Genomic DNA, 18,861 nt, shown 5'->3' on the forward strand with positions numbered 1-18,861 from the left:
TCTGAAGCGCCTGTGGCCTTTTATATTTTGGGATCATAAGAAATCTATATATAAACTAGTACGTTTATTATATAGCTAAATCACAGCAATGTCACCAAGCTTTATTTGCTTTTAACGACTTTCAAAGAAGTTGAGAATAGTGTTAAAAAGTAAATTCTGTCTTTGGTGTTTCACAGCCCTTATGTCCTTTAGATTTCTGAATATCAAATATCAACAAGAACAGATGACCATCTCTTGTGTATAGGGGTCTCCTGACTTGTCCCTAACAGACATTATTCGGGAGAAAAAGTCTAGACAGTTTGAAGTAAAACACCTTATAATTTTGTTTTAGTGGGAAATAAGGACTCAAAGGAGTATAACAATATCTTTCTCCTCACTTCCCATTAAAAACACATGAGCTAAACGTTCATGTGTATGGGGTATCAGAAGCGATAGATTTCTATTTGAAGAGCATTCAGTCGACAGCTATTTCAATGTATGGTTACACCTTTTTAACTTCAGACAGGTAGACTCCTAACATAATTTAAACATCAATCAACTTACTTTAAAGAGTATCGTTATTTAAAATTTTATTTTATAGATCAATAGTAGACATGACAATAATAAACTTTGTAATATATCTTATCAGAGAAATCCACTTCTTTCTCCTCCTTGACTGATCATTCTCAAAATTCTAACTTCACGGGTAAAATCTATATTCAGTGAAGACAGAATATTACATTACTGAGATAGGAGACGGCAGTTGCTACTGATGAAATTCGTAGCAGGAATTGGGAGGAGCTAGAGGCTGAGCTCCTTCCCCTACAGTCTATATAGAATTTCATCAGTAGCAACTGCCATCTCCTATCTCATTAATGTAATAATCTGTCTTCACTGAATACAGATTTTATTCCTGAATTGAGAATTTTAAGAATGAATGATCAGTCCAGGAGGAGAAAGAAGCAGAATTCTCTAATAAGATATATTACAAAGTTGCTTATTTTCATGTGTACTATTGATTTATGAAACAAAAATTAAAATGACAATTACTCTTTAATTAATAACAAGCTTCTTAATGAAGCGGAAGGATTTGGAACCTTAACATTTTACACTATTGAAATGTTCAACCCCAGGTAAATTAAGCAGGGGTAGCAATATAGTGTTCAGAGGTGAACTTGGCTTATTAATTCAGATTGTTGCATATAAACAAACTGAAAGAGAATAACCTGTTACGCTCAAGCCTGGATCTCCTGGCGTGAGCGTGGTTAGTGGTCCCACTAGGCCATGGACGGAGGAATGCCTGGAGGGGCATAAATAAGGGCCTCACCCAATTCGACCCCAGATGCACATCGGCTCAGTCGACTCCGCGATACGAGGAGGGACGAGGAAGGTAACCCAGGTGCCACTCAAGGCCAGACCCCGGTCACAAAGCTGTTGACCCACACCGGGGTATGCAGGAATCGGCAGGTTTGGCTGGTATACAGACAGGCAGGTACTGGCAGGCACGGCTGGTATACAGACTGGCGGGTACTGGCAAGCACGGCTGGTATACAGACAGATGGGTACTGGAAGGTCGGAAAACAGGCTGGATGGGGACCAGTGCAGACTGGGATACACGAGCAGAGCTGCAGGTGCAGACGGGAAGCGGAGCAGAGCACAGCCACAAGTATGGATGGGAAGCGGAGCAGAGCAGAGTGGCAGGTGCAGACGGGAAGCGGAGCAGAGCAGAGCCTCAGGTGCGGACGGGAAGCGGAGCAGAGCAGTGCAGAGCCACAGGTGCAGAGGACAAGCAGAGCAGAGCAAAGCCACAGGTGCGGACAGGAAGCGGAGCAGAGCAGAGCCACAGGTGCGTTCGGGAAGCGGAGAAGAGCAGAATCGCAGGTGCGGATGGGAATGCCGCAGGAGCGGCCAGGTGGGAATGCCGCAGGAGTGGCCAGGTGGGACATGGCTCTGTTCACATGAAACAGACAGGGAAACAGGACCAGCAGAGCCAGATGCACACAAGGTACTTGCTATGAAGTAGCGAGTGGACACAGAACTCACAAACAGAAGTACAGAGACAACGAGTTGGCGTTAGGTACTGGTACAGACACTGCAGGCAAAGGGAAGGATCGGACATAGAGACACAGAGGTAACTGGCTAGGACACAGTTCAGACAGGAACTGACACAGGAACAAGATACAGGTACAAGCCTAGGCATTCAGCCCCCAGGGTGGCAGAAATAGACTAGAAGTCACAGATACAGGCAACAGGCCTAGATATTTAGCCCCCAGGGTGGCAGAACAGCAAAGATGCAGGACCCAGGTACAGGCCTGGGTACTCAGCCCCCAGCGTGGCAGAATCAGGACAGCTGGACAGGACCTGGAAAATCAGTGGTTGCACATAGCACACTGAGAGAAAGTGTTGCTCAGGCACCTCCCTCTGGGTGGGGGTGCCTTAAGTACCCAGTGACTCACAGCAATAGGCTGGGGATGCATTAGGAATGCACGCACTGTCCCTTTAAGACTCAGGAAGTTCCAGCGCCGCCGCCCTAAACCTGCAAACAAGAGACATGCACAGCCTGGACTGGTAGGTAATTTGGTGGTCTTGCATGGTGGGAGATGGTAAGTCATGCCAGCACGCTGCCAGGGATGTTACATAACCTTTTGAGAAGTGTGCATTGTATGTCACAGTAAAATACAACCCTCTGATGAAATATAGTTACCATAAATTCTTTTAATTCTTTGTTTAAGAAACAACGAGCACCCACCTTTATAAGCAATCCTTACAGAAAACAGCCTCTCTTTATAGCAAGTTGTTATAAATAGAAAGGCATGAAAAATACATAAATTAGAATCAAATGTGACCTAGATATTCTGAAGCCTCTAGTTGAGTTTCTGGCAGAGAGCAGAGTGACTTTTTTAATCTAGGAATTCTCTTATTATACAGTATTATGCATTTACCCACATCTGACGCTGCTTTTATACTTCACACATCCAGTAGTACAATTTAAGAGGGTTAAAATGTTCTTGGTAAGATTTTATACAAAAAAAAGCTCAATACTGTAGGATATGTTCTTAAAGTTGTAATATGTCGTTACATTTCACTTAGACATTTTTTTTAATTTTAAGAATTTTATTTTAAAATTTGATCTATGGATGGTTTAATAAAAGGTGTAAATTATTTTGTAGAAGAAAATTCCATAAATACTTAAGTAAATTGATAACAATAATAATCATAATAATAATAATAAAAATTGTTATTTATATAGCACCAACATATTCCACAGCACTTTATAATTAAGTAGGAACATGTACAGACAATAAAAACAATACAATGTAACACGCAAGCTTACAATCTAATTGGAAATAGGGAGACACAATAGGTAGAACATGGCTATCACTGTAAGTGCAGTTACCGTGTGCTATTGGGTGCATGAAGGATGTGGAGACAGATGAAAAGGCAGGAACAAATTAAGATTAACATTTAGGAGGGAATAGGGGAGAGTTAGGTTAGTGAGTTGACATGATACGCTTGTCTAAACAGATGCGTTTTTAAAGCACGCTTAAAAATATTGGGGCTGGATATTAGTCAGATCATTTAGAGTAGTGCATTCCAGAAAACTGGCGCAGCACGAGAGAAGTCTTGGAGACAGAGGTGCGATGTTCGGATTATGGAGGATGTTAGTCGTAGATCAGTTGCAGAACAGAGGGCACAAGAAGGGCGATATACAGAAATGAGGGATGAGATATAGGGCGGTGCAGAACTGTAGAGAGCTTTGTGGGTGAGAGACATGAGTTTGCATTGTATTCTATAGTGAATGGGTAACCAGTGCAATGACTGGCACAGGGTAGAGGCCTGATAGAAATACAACCCTGGCTGCTACATTTATGATGGATTGGAGAGGAGAGAGTTTAGTTAGAGGGAGAACGATTAGAAGAGAGTTGCATTAGTTCAGACAAGAGTGAATTTGCAGTTTCAAAGGTGATAAAAGGTTGGATTCTGGAGATGTTTTTAAAGTACAGGTGACACAAGCGAGTGAGTGATTGTATATGGGGAATAAAGGAAAATTGTGTGTCAAATATGACCCCAAAACAGCGAGCTTGCTGCTTGAGAGTTATGGCTGCACCCCCCAAGGAAATTGCAAAGTTGGGTATAGGTAGGTTAGTAGAGGCAATAAACACAAGGAGTTCAGTTTTGGAGAGATTCAGTTTCAGATAGAGGAAGGACATGACGTTAGAGACAGCAGAAAGACAATCACTAGTATTTTGTATTAGACTGGGGGTGATGTCAGGTGAAGGGTGTATAGTTGGGTGTCATCAGCATAGAGATGATGTTAGTAACAAAATCTGCTAATGGTTTGTCCAATAGGGGCAGTATATAAGGAGAAAAGGAGAGGGCCTAGGACTGAGCCTTAAGGAATCCCGATAGTAAAGGGAAGATTAGAGAATGAAGTGCAGGCAAAAGATACTGTGAAAGAGCGGTCAGAGAGATAGGAGGAGAACCAGGAGAGAACGGTGTCCTTGAGGCCTTTAGAGTGGAGCATAGTGAGGAGGATCTGGTGATCCACAGTGTCAAATGAGGCAGAGAGATCCAGGAGAAACAGCAGGGAGAAGTGACGATTGGATTTTTCTGTTAGTAGGTCATTAGAGACTTTAGTAAGTGCAGTTTAGTAGAGTGTGAAGAGCGGAAACCAGATTGTAAAGGGTCGAGAATAGAGTAATCTGATCAATAGAGGATGAGACGGGAGTGGACCAAGCATTCCAGGAGTTTAGAGATGAAAGGAAGATTAGAGATCGGTCTGTAGTTAGCAGCACAGTTCTGATCCAGGGATGGCTTTTTTAAGTAAAGGGGTTATGATGGCATGCTTGAAAGAAGAGGGAAAGATACCCAAAGAAAGAGAGAGGTTAAATATTTTAGTTAGGTGGGTAGTAACAGCTGGGGAAAGGGACTGAAGGAGATGTGAGTGAATAGGGTCACTAATGCAGGTTGTAGGGCTAGAAGAAAAGAAGAGTCTGGTCACTTCTTCTTCTGTGAATGGCTCGAAGATGGAAAGTGAACTTGATGTGCTGGAGGGAAGGTGATCAAGGCTCTGAGGGGATTGTGCAAAGATGTTTTGACAGATATGATTGATTTTTTTTGTAGGAAATAAGTGACCAGATTGTCAAAGTTTAGGTTGCTGATGAGGGTCTGTTCTTTAAGGTTCAGGAGTGAGTGGAAGGCTTCAAAGAGTTGTTTTGGATTGTTGGCTAGAAATGTGATGAGGGTGGTAAAGTAGACTTGTTTAGCCAGATGGAGAGCAGAGTTATAAGTTTTGAACATGAACTTGTAGTGGATGAAGTCTTCTGCTGAAAGTGACTTTCTCCCCAGACGCTTGACACACCTTGAGCAGTGCTGGATTAAATGTGTTTGCAGCATATGCCAGGGCTGCCATCTAAGTAGGATCATTCTTTTTTGTAGCAGGTGCTGCTTCATTCAGGGTGCTATGAAATGTATTGTTATAGTGTGACAGTGCTCAGTCTGGACAGGAGAGAGAGTAAATGGGAGATAAAGATAACTGTAGATTGTTCATAAGCTGCTGGGTATTGATGGCACATAGATTTCTGTGTGTGTGGTAATTGGGGGTGTCTTGGGTGTTGAAACCATTCTTGATGGAGATGGAAAGAAGGTTTTGGTCAGAGTGTGGGAGAGGGAAGTTAGTAAAGTCATGCCACAAGCAGAGTCGTGAGAAGGTCCAGAGTATTCCCGTCTTCATGTGCAGGAGAGTTAGCAAGCTGTGAGAGGCCAAAAGAGGAGGTTAGAGAAAGAAGATGAGAGGCAAATGGGGAGAGTGGCTCATCAATGGGGATGTTAAAATCCTCAATAATGAGAGTGGGTATATCACAGGATAGGAAGTGTGAAAACCAAGTGGCAAAGTGATCCAGAAACTGACGGGGGAGCCTGGAGGGTGATACACAACAGCCACTCGCACGGAGAAGGGTTTGAAGAGTCTAACGGTGTGGACTTCAAAGGAAGGAAACATAAGTGAGGGAACCAGGGGATGACCTGGAAAGCACATTGGGATGAAAGGAGCAGACCAACACCTCCACCTTGTCTGCTCTCAGGTCTGGAGGTATGTGAAAATTGTAGCCCACCATAGGAGAGAGCAGCTGCGCCGGTGGTGTCAGACTGCTGGATCCAAGTTTCAGTAAGAGCCAGAAGGTTAAAGGTATAACATTTTTGTTCATATTGTTTATACGGTAGAAGTAAAATTGAGATCAAAAGGGAATAATTGTCTATTTTAGGCAAATTGGTTCATGTATTATTGCTGTACCTAAACTCCTTCTCTTCATCCTTTAATATTTCTGGATTAGACTTAATGAGCCTAGGTCTTTTTTCAGCCATACAAGCTATATAAATATGTTTAAAGATATCCAGCAATATAAACCAATGAATAAATAACACTCAGAATTCCGCAAGGCCTAATATCTATAGTAAATCCATCTATCATATGACATGAAGGAATGTGTGAAATATAATTTCTATAAAGTGAAAAAAGCAAAATAGCATATCTGTAGATTTTATTACCTTGAATATCCAAAACAATTGGAGAAAAATGTTCCTCAACGTAAACTTGATAAGACTTTGAAAATCCCACCATCTAAAGCATATATCATCACAAAATTCAGAGATTCTGAAGAAATCCATGTGCATAAGTATCAAGGTCGATGGTTAATATTCTATACACGTGATGTATGGGACCTCAGGCAGCACTGCATTAAAAACAGGCATGATTTCATCATATAAATCATTGCATGGGCTTAAATAAACTTCCAAAAATCAGTGTCTGCAAAGAAGATGGGATATATCAACACAATTCAGAAACTCTGTAGTTTTCTCTGTGCAAAAATCTCATTTGAAATGGACTGGGGAAAAATAGAAAACTGTTCTGTGAAAAGATGAATCAAAATTATAAATTATTTATGGAAACCACAGATACCACATCATGTAGAATCAAGAGGATGAGGACCATCCAACTTGTTATCAGTGCACAGTTCAGTAGCCTGCATCTCTGATGGTACGAGGGTGCATTAGGGCCTATGGCATCTCAGCTTACACATCTTGAAAGACACTTTCAATGATAAGCACTATATAGAGGTTTTAGAGCAATACATGCTCCCATCCAGACAATGTCTATTTCAGGGAAAGCCTTACATTTTTCAGCAAGACAATACTAAACTATATCCATCACAACAGCACAACTTCACAGAAGATGAGTTTGGATGAAAAACTAACCACCTGCAGTCCAGATGTTTCACCAAAGAAAACAATTGGTTCATTATGAAACAAACAATCTGGCAAAAAAAAACAGAATTGATATGCAGCTAAAATCCTATGTCTGACAAGAAAGGGACAGCTTTCCTCTTCCAAAATTCAAATTATTGGTCTCCTCACTTCTTAGTCCTTTACAGAATTATATGGATGCTACACAATGGTAAACATGGCTCTCATCCAACATTTTTGAGATGAGTTGCTGTCATCAATTTTTAAATGAGTTAATTTTTACAACTATTTTCTGTTGAAAATAAAATATGGCTGTAGGAGATTTCCAAAATATTGCATTTTGTTTTGCTTTATATTTTGTATAGTGTCCCAACTATTTTCAAATAGAGTTGTATTATCAGCATACTGTTGCTGAACAAAAATTTCTTCATCTGAATGGAACTTGCAGAAAATCCATGTGTTTGTCTCACTCCCAGCCAAAATCCATCCCACCATTCCCTCCAAAAAAGTGCTAATCAATAAACTAAAAATCCAGTTAAGGAAATGGAGCAAACGATCATAAAAGAACAAAGTGAAAATGTGGGATAGGATAATTTGCACAGTAGGTCTAAAAGGACATGTAGTTTGCATGGAATGGTCACACATTTATTTAGTGGTATAAAAGTTTATGACATGCAATTTGTTCATTTCAAAATTGTTACACTGAACCCTAAAACTAGGTTCAGACATAGATTTACTGAGTAACTTGTGCACTAAATGAAGTTTTTGGAAATTTAACAAAATATGGCACACATTCTTACCTAAGGGACACATGTAGGCAGTGGCGTACCGCCCATGGCGGCAGGCCACGCCACTGCTATGGGGCCCGGGAGCCGAGAGGGCCCAGTGTCAGCGTCCACATCGGAGACACACCCCCGCATCAGGCCCCAACTGTCTACAGCAGGAGCTTCACTGATAATAGCATTGTCAGTGAAGCTTCTGATGTAGAGACTGGTTGAGGACCTGTAGTGACATCACGATCATGTGACTTGTCATGTGATCGTGCTGTCACCTCAGGTCTTGCAGTCTGGGGAGCTTCAGGACCTTTGATGAGGGTCTGGAATTGAAAGAAGAGCTTAATCCTGTCCTACTGCACGGACCTCCGAGGGGGAGGGGGAGCCAGAGACCGGCATCTACCAACCTGAGCTGCCAGATTAGTACTCCTGTGTCCACATGTTCTGTGCTGCTCCTGCAATATAAAGCAGTGTACGTATGTGAGGTGTGTGCAGTGTGTGCTGTCTGTGAGATATCTGTATGAGTTTATATGAACATGTGTTGTCCTGCATACTTGTGCTGTGTGTAATGTGTGCATCTACTGAGCATTTGTTGTGCAGCATGTGTGTATATGTGTGTGCCTTGTATGTGTGTGCCTTGTACGTGTGTGTGTCGTGTGTGCCTTGTACATGTGGCAGTATGTGACACTGTGTGTGTGTTTGTGTGTGTATAAATTCCACATTTATAAATCCCAGCTGCACAGATGAGAGCTCATAGGTGTAAACATGTCAGTAATCATATTGATTGGATTGTTTATGGCAGAAAAAACATCATTGTTCTCAGCAGAACATCGCCTGGTGTAAGCTGCAGATGTGCTGCCGATAACATGATGTGTATGAAGATAGATTGATCTATTAATGTTTATTCTGTGTCCATCATTCTTCCTCAGCCGGTGTAAAGAGGTCAGGGAAAAAGTGTAGAACGATTTCAGTATTGTCAATCACGCCCGTTTAATGGCCTGTGCTCAGAGCATATAAATACAACCAAAAATCTTTGAGTGTGATGGTGCAATATGTGAGCATTTGTGGCCCTACTTTAAACTTTTGCCTAGGGCCCCATTTTGTCTAAAACTGGCCCTGCCTCTCCCATCATTCCCCCTCTGCGTCTGACGCAGTGGCACAATGACATCTCTTCAACGTGCCACTTGGTCAGGCAGTGGAGCTAAGGAGATGTGCTGCAGAGACTGAAGCAGCAGGGGAACGAGGAGTAGTGAGTGTGTATTTATTTAAATGTTGTGCCGATATTACTGGAGGACTTTGGCCACACTATGCCCTATGGGGGCCATACTATGCATTATGGGGGCCTCTTTATACTGTATGGAGGACCATGGGGGCTGCAATATATTGTGTTTAGGACTATGATGAGTGCAGTATACTATATGGAGGACTATGGAGTGCATTTCATTGCATGGAGGACCATGTGGAGTGTATTTTATTGCATGGAGGACCATGGAGAGTGCATTATACTATATGGAGGATTATGTGGGGCACATTATACTATATGTAAGGCTATGTGGGGCCATTATAATATTTGGAGGGTTATGTGGGACCATTATACTGTGTGCAAGCAATTATACAGTGTGAAGGTTTGTGTGGTGGCCGTCTTACTGTTTGGAGGGCTAGTGCGGGCCATTATACTGTATGTAGGCCCTTTAATGTGCATGGAGGGCTGTGTGGGGGTCACAGTTGGGGGGATCATACTGTGTTGGGTTCACCATACTTTGCCTTGGGAATTGAAGTGGGATAAAGTAGGGTCATTATACTGTGCTTGTGGAGGAATTCACTATGAGGGTATCATACTGCGTTTTTATGGGAGCAATGAAAGAGGAATCCAGGACTTCAGCAGGAGGAAAATTACTATGTAAAGGCTGGAAAGTTGTGAGATCTGCTCTTCTGTGACCCCGACAATTATTTCATTTTTGTTTTTGTTTTATTCTTTTTTTGTGGGGGGGACCGAATTGGAACTTCTGCTATGGGGCCCCATGATTTCTATGTTCACCCCTGCATTTAGGCATATATTTTATAATTGTGCGCCACATGTAGTCTGTTGTCTGATTTACTTGCTAGGTCCCCTAGAGCATAATTACACATGGCATCAAAATATTAATTGCCTATCTTTATGTTCATTGTCAGATTGGTAGGAGTCAAATGAATGTGACAACTTTGTAATGTCTAGATCAAGCCCTGTTAAGTTTATACATACAGATAGACCAATGTATGCAATGAAGAGGTAGGGGTGCATATAGTCATGCCCACACTGATCTGATGTTACAGGACTGTCTTACATGAAAGCTATCATCAGAAAATGAACTGTTATTTAACAAGATTTTTGTGTTTAATGTATTTTTTAGTAATATAATTGCAATGTTTTTGTTTTCTCATCACAAACTTTATTTATTATTATTATTATTATTATTATTATTACTATACAAAATTTGTAATCTTGCAATTTTCACACTGGCCATAGGGGATTTTTAAGATTCATATTTCCTGTTTGTTTAGGAACAGTATTCTGCAGACTTCTTGTTAGCAGAGGCAAAATTACAATGACAGATAACATATCTATATACAGCTAATAACACAGAATCCATCTTTTTCAAGAGGCAATGTCACAGTGATCCTTCTCCCCTCCCTTAAATATGATTGATGCACATGCTCATTAAATACTTCAATACATAATATAGGATTAGAGTCTGTTCATTGTGGCTAACGTCCATGTGTTGGTTCCTGAAACAACAGGAAGTTAGAATCTAAAGAACTCTAGTGGTCAGTGTGAAAATTGCAAGGCTTAATTTTTTCATTGTTAATATAGATTGTGATATGAGTAAAAGCATGATCAAATTGAATAAAAAAATACACAAAAGACAATCACCTGAGTTAAACAATAAGTCATTTTATGATGATAGTTTCCCTTTAAGGAAATGGCATTATTTGTGATATACAATACCCTTTACCATGTTTTTCTGAGAATAACTACTAGAACAATGAGGGGGTATGATCAGAAATTTTAATATACCATGTAGACTGTAACGGGTCTGGGAGGTGGAACCTCTGTGCAACTATACAAGGGGGCAGTCCTTGTAAGGAAGCGGGTGGCTCCCAGGGAAGACGGGCAGGTAGTCACGGCAAGTGACAGGGACAGTCTCTGGGTAGAAGGGCAGCGGGCTGGTGGCTGGTGAACGCTCCCAGGTGAGCGGGCGAGAGTCTCTGGACAGGCAGGTGGTCACGGCAAGTGACGGCAGAACCTCCAGGTAGACTAGCAGACAGGTAGCGGGTGGACGCTCTCAGGTGAGCGGGCAAGAGTCTCTGGACAGGCAGGTGGTCACGGCAAGTGACGGCAGAGCCTCCAGGTAGGCTAGCAGGCAGGTAGCAGGTGAGCGCTCCCAGGTGAGCGGGCAAGAGTCTCTGGACAGGCAGGAGGTCACGGCAAGTGACGGCAGAGCCTCCAGGTAGGCTAGCAGGCAAGTAACAGGTGAGCTCTCCCAGGTGAGCGGGCAGGCCAGTCCATAGACAGACTGACAGGTGTCGGAGAGCAGACCGTCGGACCGCAGGCTTGCAAGCTGGTAAGCGGATATCAGGCAGGTATCAAGCAGGAATCTGGCAGATGACTGGCAGGTAACAGGCAGGAATCAGGCAGGTGACTGGCAGGTCACTGGCAACAGGACCTGAGGGCTGAAGCAGAGTGAAGGCTTTGCAACAACATTGCTCGGGCACCTCCATTTTGGAGGAGGTGCCTTATATATGGGAGGTCCTCCGGCAATTGGCCGGGGACTCCTTAGTACGGCGCGCGCGGTCCCTTTAAGAGAGGGGGAGCGCGCGCGTGCGCCCTAAGCACACTGCCGGGGAAGGAGCGCGTGCCGGAAGCAGCGGGGAGAGAAGCGCTGGAGGACGCCACGCCAGGAGCGGGGAGGTGAGAGGGACGGCGTTTCTGCCTAGTACGGGGCAGAGACGCCGATGCTACATAGACAGGACTTCCCTTATAGAAAGCAAAAATGTTAGTATAGGAACTATTCAAAAAACAAAGGCATAATACCAAAACATTGATCATGTTATTGTATGACAGTATTTTCCATGAACATGTACAATTATTGTAGAAGCATGGTGAGTGAAAATGAAATACAGATTTTCTGTCTGTCTCTTAATGTGCTATCTAAGAAACATTAGGACAGGTTTGCTGACTCTAATGCTTGTGTTTGACTGATACCAGGATTCCAAGGATAACCAGTAGATAGCTAGCCGAGGTAGAGAAACTTTAACCCCACTCATGATGAAATCATTTGAGACGTGTGATTTATTTCTTCAATTACTGGTTTCATTTCTGGATATCTAACACTAGGAGGCCATTTAAAGCTTACAATTTAAAAAAATAGAACGGAGAAATCGTTACAGTATCTCTTTGCTCATAACCTTTTTTGATCTTATTTTTTTATTACTCACCCATAACTTTGTGATATCTACAGCTCTCAGAAACTTACAAAAATGCCACATATGATTGCATGATTAGGAGTAAAGACACTCTCTTATGAAGGCACTGAATTGTAAACAAAGTAATCTGCTTTGTGACACAGCGTTTAACATACACGTAGCCTTCTCACTTTTGCATTGGACCAATTCTGACGAGAGCAGTTGTTATACCTTCAAGAAAGCATCATATTTTAGTGTAATTGTAGCCATGTTTTTATGTTTTTACAAGCACGTTGCAATTTTACCTATTTAAGAAGATGAGACAACCCCATTAACACCTTTGTGATATATGATGTACTATTAACACTGTTTTACAGCCAAATTGGTTCAGAGACTGAAACAGTTGAACTTAACTAATTTTTTGTTGCTGGAAATGAATATGAGGCTTAAATTTGCTGACTGGCTCTAATTTCTAGATCCAAAGGAGGTTATAATTACTTATGGCACCTTTCATGCAGGTGTATAGAAAAAATGTGTTTTTATTATTTCATCATGATTACTGCAATGTTAGTAGCTAGTCTATTACATCACCTATTTAGCCTATTGAGCCTTCATTATTCTATCATCTTAGGGTAACCAATCAAAAAATGCCAACTCAGCTCCGATGATGAAGATGTAATCCTAATTACAGTTGCATCACGTACTTTTATAAATGCTCTGTGTAAGGTATACAATTTTAGGATTTGTTAGCTTAGTTTCTTAGCATATTTACATGTTTCTTTATGTTTTTTCAGATATGCCTCATTCTTGCATTAACAAAGCAGATAGTTTTTGCTACATATGCGGAAAAGTCATTTTTGATTCATAAAGACGAAACTTGACTACCATGATAAGGAAAGCCTACAACCTGTATTTTGTTTGCAGAATAGGAGATCAGGACAAGATTTGGGCTCCGCAAGATTGCAGGGGAAGAAACAATCTTTACCTTTTGCAGTCCCAATGATCTGGAGAGAGTGATCCGATCCCACTACAAATTGCTATTTCTGCATGGTGCCCTCCATTAGGAAAGGAGTTTCAAGGAAGAAGAAGAAACAGACTTTACAGTATTCAAACATTCAATCTGCAAAATGCCCAGAAACATTTTCAGTCAAGTCAAGTGAGGAAGAAGAGGGCACTTAGTGTCATGAAGCATCTTCCTCTCACAACCCAGACTTTTTGTCAGCAATCTTAATTGAACCACACCTTATAACACAAAGTGAACTGAACAATCTTGTTAGAGATTTGGGTATGTCCAAGTGTAAGGCTGAATTATTTGGTTCCAGGCTATAACAGTGGAATTTCCTAGCTGGCGATGTTCAGATTTCTTTGTTCCACAATCGTGATAAAAATCTTGTCCAATACTTCTTCATGGAGGTTGATCTTGTGGCATGCAACAGCATTAACAGTTCAATAGAAGCTCTGAAGATAAGTCATAATCCAGAGGAATAGAGGCTCTTCACAGATTTGTCCAAAACAACCCTAAATCTTCATAATTTTGTCTAAAACTAGCCTAAAAGTCATCTTTCTGCATAATGGCAATGTGCTACCTTCAATTGCAGTTGGTTTTGCAGTTCACATGAAGAAACCTATGACAACATGAAACATCTATTGAGGTGCCTCAACTATGACCAACATTTGAGGCCGCTCTGTGGTGACTTAAAGGTGGTTGCCCTCTTACTGCATCCAGCACTTATTGACCCACGAAAGATTTTGTTACCACCATTACATATTAAGTTTGGCCTAATGAAGAACTTTGTAAAGACAATGGATTAAAATGCAAAAGCATTCAAATATCTCATTGATACATTTCCCAGATTGAGTGAAGCAAAGATAAAGGAAGGAATTTTTATTGGACCTCAGATTCATAAGATTCTTCAAGTTGAGGAGTGTCTCCGTTTGTTGCAGGGCAAGGAAAAGGCTGCATCGGTATCATTCGCAATAGTACTAACTAATATTTTGGGAAACTCAAGAGTAGATAACTATGAAGAGTTGGTGGAAAATCTCCTCAAAACACATAAGGATTTTGGCTGTAACATGTACTTACAGATTCATTTCTTACATTTGCATCTAGACTTTTTTCCACTGAACTGCACAGCAGTGAGCAACAAGCACGGTGTGAGATTTCACCGAGATATTGCGGCTATGGAGAAAGATATCAAGGAAAATGCAATCCATCAATGCATGCAGATTACTGTTGGACAATTGTAAGAAATGATCTGATGCAGGAGTATAAGAGACAAGCAAAAAAGAGTTGTCACTGAGTGAGGACCACATTTTGTAGTGCCATTTCAGTAACTGTTTATAATTCACAATAGTGTTTAGACAGGTTTTAGTTATTTGAATTGTCGCTAAGTTCCTATAAATAAATATCAGAAAATTGGCATAACAAAATATTCTGCATCTTTATATTTGCAAAAATAGTAACGTTTCAAAGTACTGATACTTTTATGCATTAATTATATGTAACAGTAAAAGGAAAACTCTTTGATATCACAGTAACAAGAGCCAACAAAATTTTTTCATTGTCAGATTTGAATTCAGGAGGTCAATTTCATTAAGAAATGGCTCATTTTATAACTGAAGCTGACAACTTCTGAAAATATGTAGTACAGGGTAAGTAATAAGTCGGGTCCTCCTTTGGATGCTAGCTCAAGATCTGAGTTTGCGTCATTGCCAGCAGTCACTAGCTGTGCTTTTCAGCCGCCATCTGCCTTTAACAGCAGTGTCTAAAACTTAGCTCAGTACAATACTGCTAACCTCTTAAATGACGCTGCAAATATCTGACAGTGACATTTAATGCGCCATTCAATATGCCCATCGACTGCTGTCCACAACATAAAACAATGCAATAAAAAACAATCAAAACCTCAAAATTGTATATAAAAAACCTCCGGCTCTGCACACAAAAATCAAGTCCTCGCAAAGCTATATTTATGGAAAGACTAGAACATTATGTGTCACAAGAAAATGACACAAGAATTTTTTTTTTTATGAATTTTCAATTTTACTGTACCGACCTGGAGAATCATGTTGTTAGATAATTTTTAGTGCACAATGAGTGCTATAAAAATGCACTTCATACGCTATTGCACAATGGGATTTTTTGGAAAAATTTCACTGCACTTAAAACTTTTTCTGCTAATTTTTCAGTACAGTAAGTGGTAAAATGAATAGTGTCATTCCAAACCACAAATCAGCCACAAAAAAAATGCCTTCATATGGCTATGTTTTACGCAAATATAAAAATGTTATGGCTCTTGAAAGAAAGGGAGGAAAAGAAAAAAGTGCAAATGTGGGAAATCACCTTATCAATAAAGGGTTAAAGCAAAATAAATAAAAAATCACAATAATTTATAAAACTGATATGACATTTACAAAAGGGTAAGGTATCAGCAAATTTAATATTGTTTTTAAATTTTCCATATATTTGACCTTTCTGTATATTGAACCAAATTGAATAATCTACTTTATCTCCAAATTTTGCATCAAAAATTTATTTTCTGTGTTTTTTTTTATTTCATATATGAGGCTTTATCTAATATTTAAGACAATTGCTTTTGAGTCTAAAGCTAGTTTTAAAAATTATTGTTTTGTGGTCCAGGCTCAGACTGGCCACAGATTTTCTGACCCAAAGGTGAAACTAGCCCAAGGAGAAAACCTTTTTAAATAGGTCAAAGTCAATTATATTATTTTACTTACAGCTTACTTTTTTTTACTTATACAGCATTGACATATTCCACAGCACTTTACCCTCATTGTCACCACTGTCACCATTGCTAAATTCCAGATTTGTATATTTTTGGAGTGTGGGAGTAAATGAAAAGAAATACACACTAACACAGGGAGAACATACAAACTTTGTTTGGATGATGTCTTTGAACTAAGGACCCCAGCGCTGCAAAGCAGCTGTGCAAACTACTGAGCCATCATGCTTCTATGCTTTCCAAATCTCTGAAATAAATTGAAGTGTTAATTCAACTTTTGGTTTTCAGCTTGCATGACAGATTAAGGGCATATTCACACGTCTTCTTGTTTATGCAATCAAAAATTACCGTTTTCAAGAAGAAGATGCTTCATGAAATTCTCCTTTTCTGTGGAATTTGATAAATCTGAAGCATCTTCTTTGCAGACTTTTTAGTCAATACCTAAGTGCTTTTTCACCATTTTTGAGCATTCTTTTTGGCAATTTTTTTCTGGAATTTTATAACTGTTTTTAAAATCTACTAAATTGCTAGCAAAAATTCAGCCAAAATGCTCAGAGAGATGCCCAGACATCTTTTTTAGCCTTCCCTTATAATTCGATTGTATAGCATAGAGTTTCTTCCTGTTGGAAAATACCTGAACATTTATGTTACTTATCTTAAGCGCTTAGTGTTTTTGAAAGACTGAAGCATTTATAGTGAACCTGTCACCAGAAAAAACACTATTAACCTGAAGATATACAGAGTGACTGTCAGGTTGGTCAAGGCCGAGGGCACGGTTACAGCCCCTGCACAGAGCGGTGACTAAACCCACACCAGTTCCACTCCCATGACTGAAACCGAATGCTGCCGGGGAGAATAAAGTTCATTTTCTCCCAGCAGCATTTGGCTACGTGCAGCTACTGAGCAGGTTAGTAACGCTATTAACCTGCAGATTAACCCTATAAATGCAGGTTAATAGTGTGTTTTCTGGTGACAGGTTCCCTTTAAAAAACAATCAAAGCCTAAAATATAAAAAGCAAGTCATTTTTACATATGAATTAATAGGACTATTGTTTTGATTTATTTTGTTAGGTAATTGTCAACCATTTTTTTGAGCGGACTATCTCAAAAGACAGGAGGAAAAGACACAGTGTGAACATATCCTAATAAAGAACATAAATCATTCCTAAATGATCTAAAGAATGAAACTGTTGTATTGATCCTCATATTATATGATTTCTTCTAATAAAATATAGTTACTGTGTATAACACATCCAAGTTTCCCCACCTGTGAAGAGAAGCAATTTATACGATTGTTATATAGACCTATGTATACTATTTTTATCTTTCTGCAGTAAATTGCCTTGTGTGGCAGATTAACATTAGTTCGTATTCCTAGTGGTAAGGGGTTGAATTTATCAACCAGGGCTGCTAAGCTGAATCTTATTTTTCTTGCCTATTTCTAAGACTCTGAATTTGCTTTCAGCATATAGTTGTAAGGTTCACTGTATCAAAATGCACCTGTCATCTTAGGGAATAATTGGTAACTCCATCAGAAGTCATACACAGTGAAATATATATAAGATGTATAATACTCTAATGAATATCCCATGGTTTATAAAAATGAAGAAGCTAAGTGTGGTAATTATTCATGAATGGTTTGCATGAATTGCTATGTGCTGAATGATGTGATCGAACTAAAAGATTTTTCAACTACTCAGTCAACATTTTCAAAAACAATATTGAAGTGACATATTTCACCAAACTTAAAATTATTAGAACTCTTTTAACTGCTCACTTCTCCACGTCATTATAGGCCTCATCAATTACAAGAACATAGGGAAACAATGTGAATTTGTAAATGGTAAATGTGAGAATAAAGACTTTAGACTATTGGAGAGTGAAAGCTAAGGTCCTTTGGGATGGAAAGTCAATAGCAATGATTTTAAACATGCATAAAGTGTCAAAGGTGAAAAAGATTGTTTTTGTTATACCACTCTTGTTTTTCTTTTTTCTTTTTTTTAATTCTACCTTATTCCGTTTTCTATCAAAAATATTATGCACACGTAAAGGAGAACTGTAGTTTGTTGATTGTGTAGCAAAACTTTATTATAATGTAAAGAGAAAAGAGTCTGAATTGACGCTTTCATGACTTCAGGAATAAAACATCTCTTTCCCTTCTTCAACTAGGAGTTACTTTTGGTCCTGAAGAGTGTATGTGTGTGGTCTTTTTACTGTAATTCTCACAGACACACTAGTTAATGTTCTTAGAGGGAATATGTCACCAAGTTTTTGCTATCTCATTTGGGAGCAATATGATGCAGAGGCAGAGACCCTGATTCCAGCTATGTATCACTTACAGGGTTGCTTGCTGCAATTCTTTGAGCTCTGTATAACCCAACCCACTCCACTGATTGGCAGCTTTCTGTGTATACTGTGCATATATAAAAAGGTGAAAATCAGTGGTGGGGGCAGGATTAAACAGAGCTCATGAATATGGAGGATTATAAGGCAGCAGATTTAAAGTACTAGTACTATATTGATAATCTCCTCCTGAAAAAACAGCAATTTTTCAATTGGCATGCAGCCTCATAAGTAACACATCGCTGGAATAAGTGTCTCTATCTCTGCATTATGCTTCTCTCAGATTAGGTGGTAAAATCCTGGTGACAGATTCCTTTTACGTTTATTTGGAAATGTCT

The 18,861-nt window shown here is 39.9% G+C and overlaps 1 protein-coding gene across 10 annotated transcripts in view; it reads right to left on the minus strand.

Moving 5' to 3' along the window:
* LINGO2 (leucine rich repeat and Ig domain containing 2) overlaps window positions 1-18,861 on the minus strand; it is a 2,408,131-nt gene that overhangs the window by 1,675,438 nt on the left and 713,832 nt on the right. The window lies entirely within an intron of this gene.

This window comes from Phyllobates terribilis, unplaced genomic scaffold (genome assembly GCF_046119375.1).
Source record: "Phyllobates terribilis strain yellow unplaced genomic scaffold, ASM4611937v1 Scaffold_1__5_contigs__length_1240528914, whole genome shotgun sequence".
NCBI lineage: Eukaryota > Metazoa > Chordata > Amphibia > Anura > Dendrobatidae > Phyllobates > Phyllobates terribilis.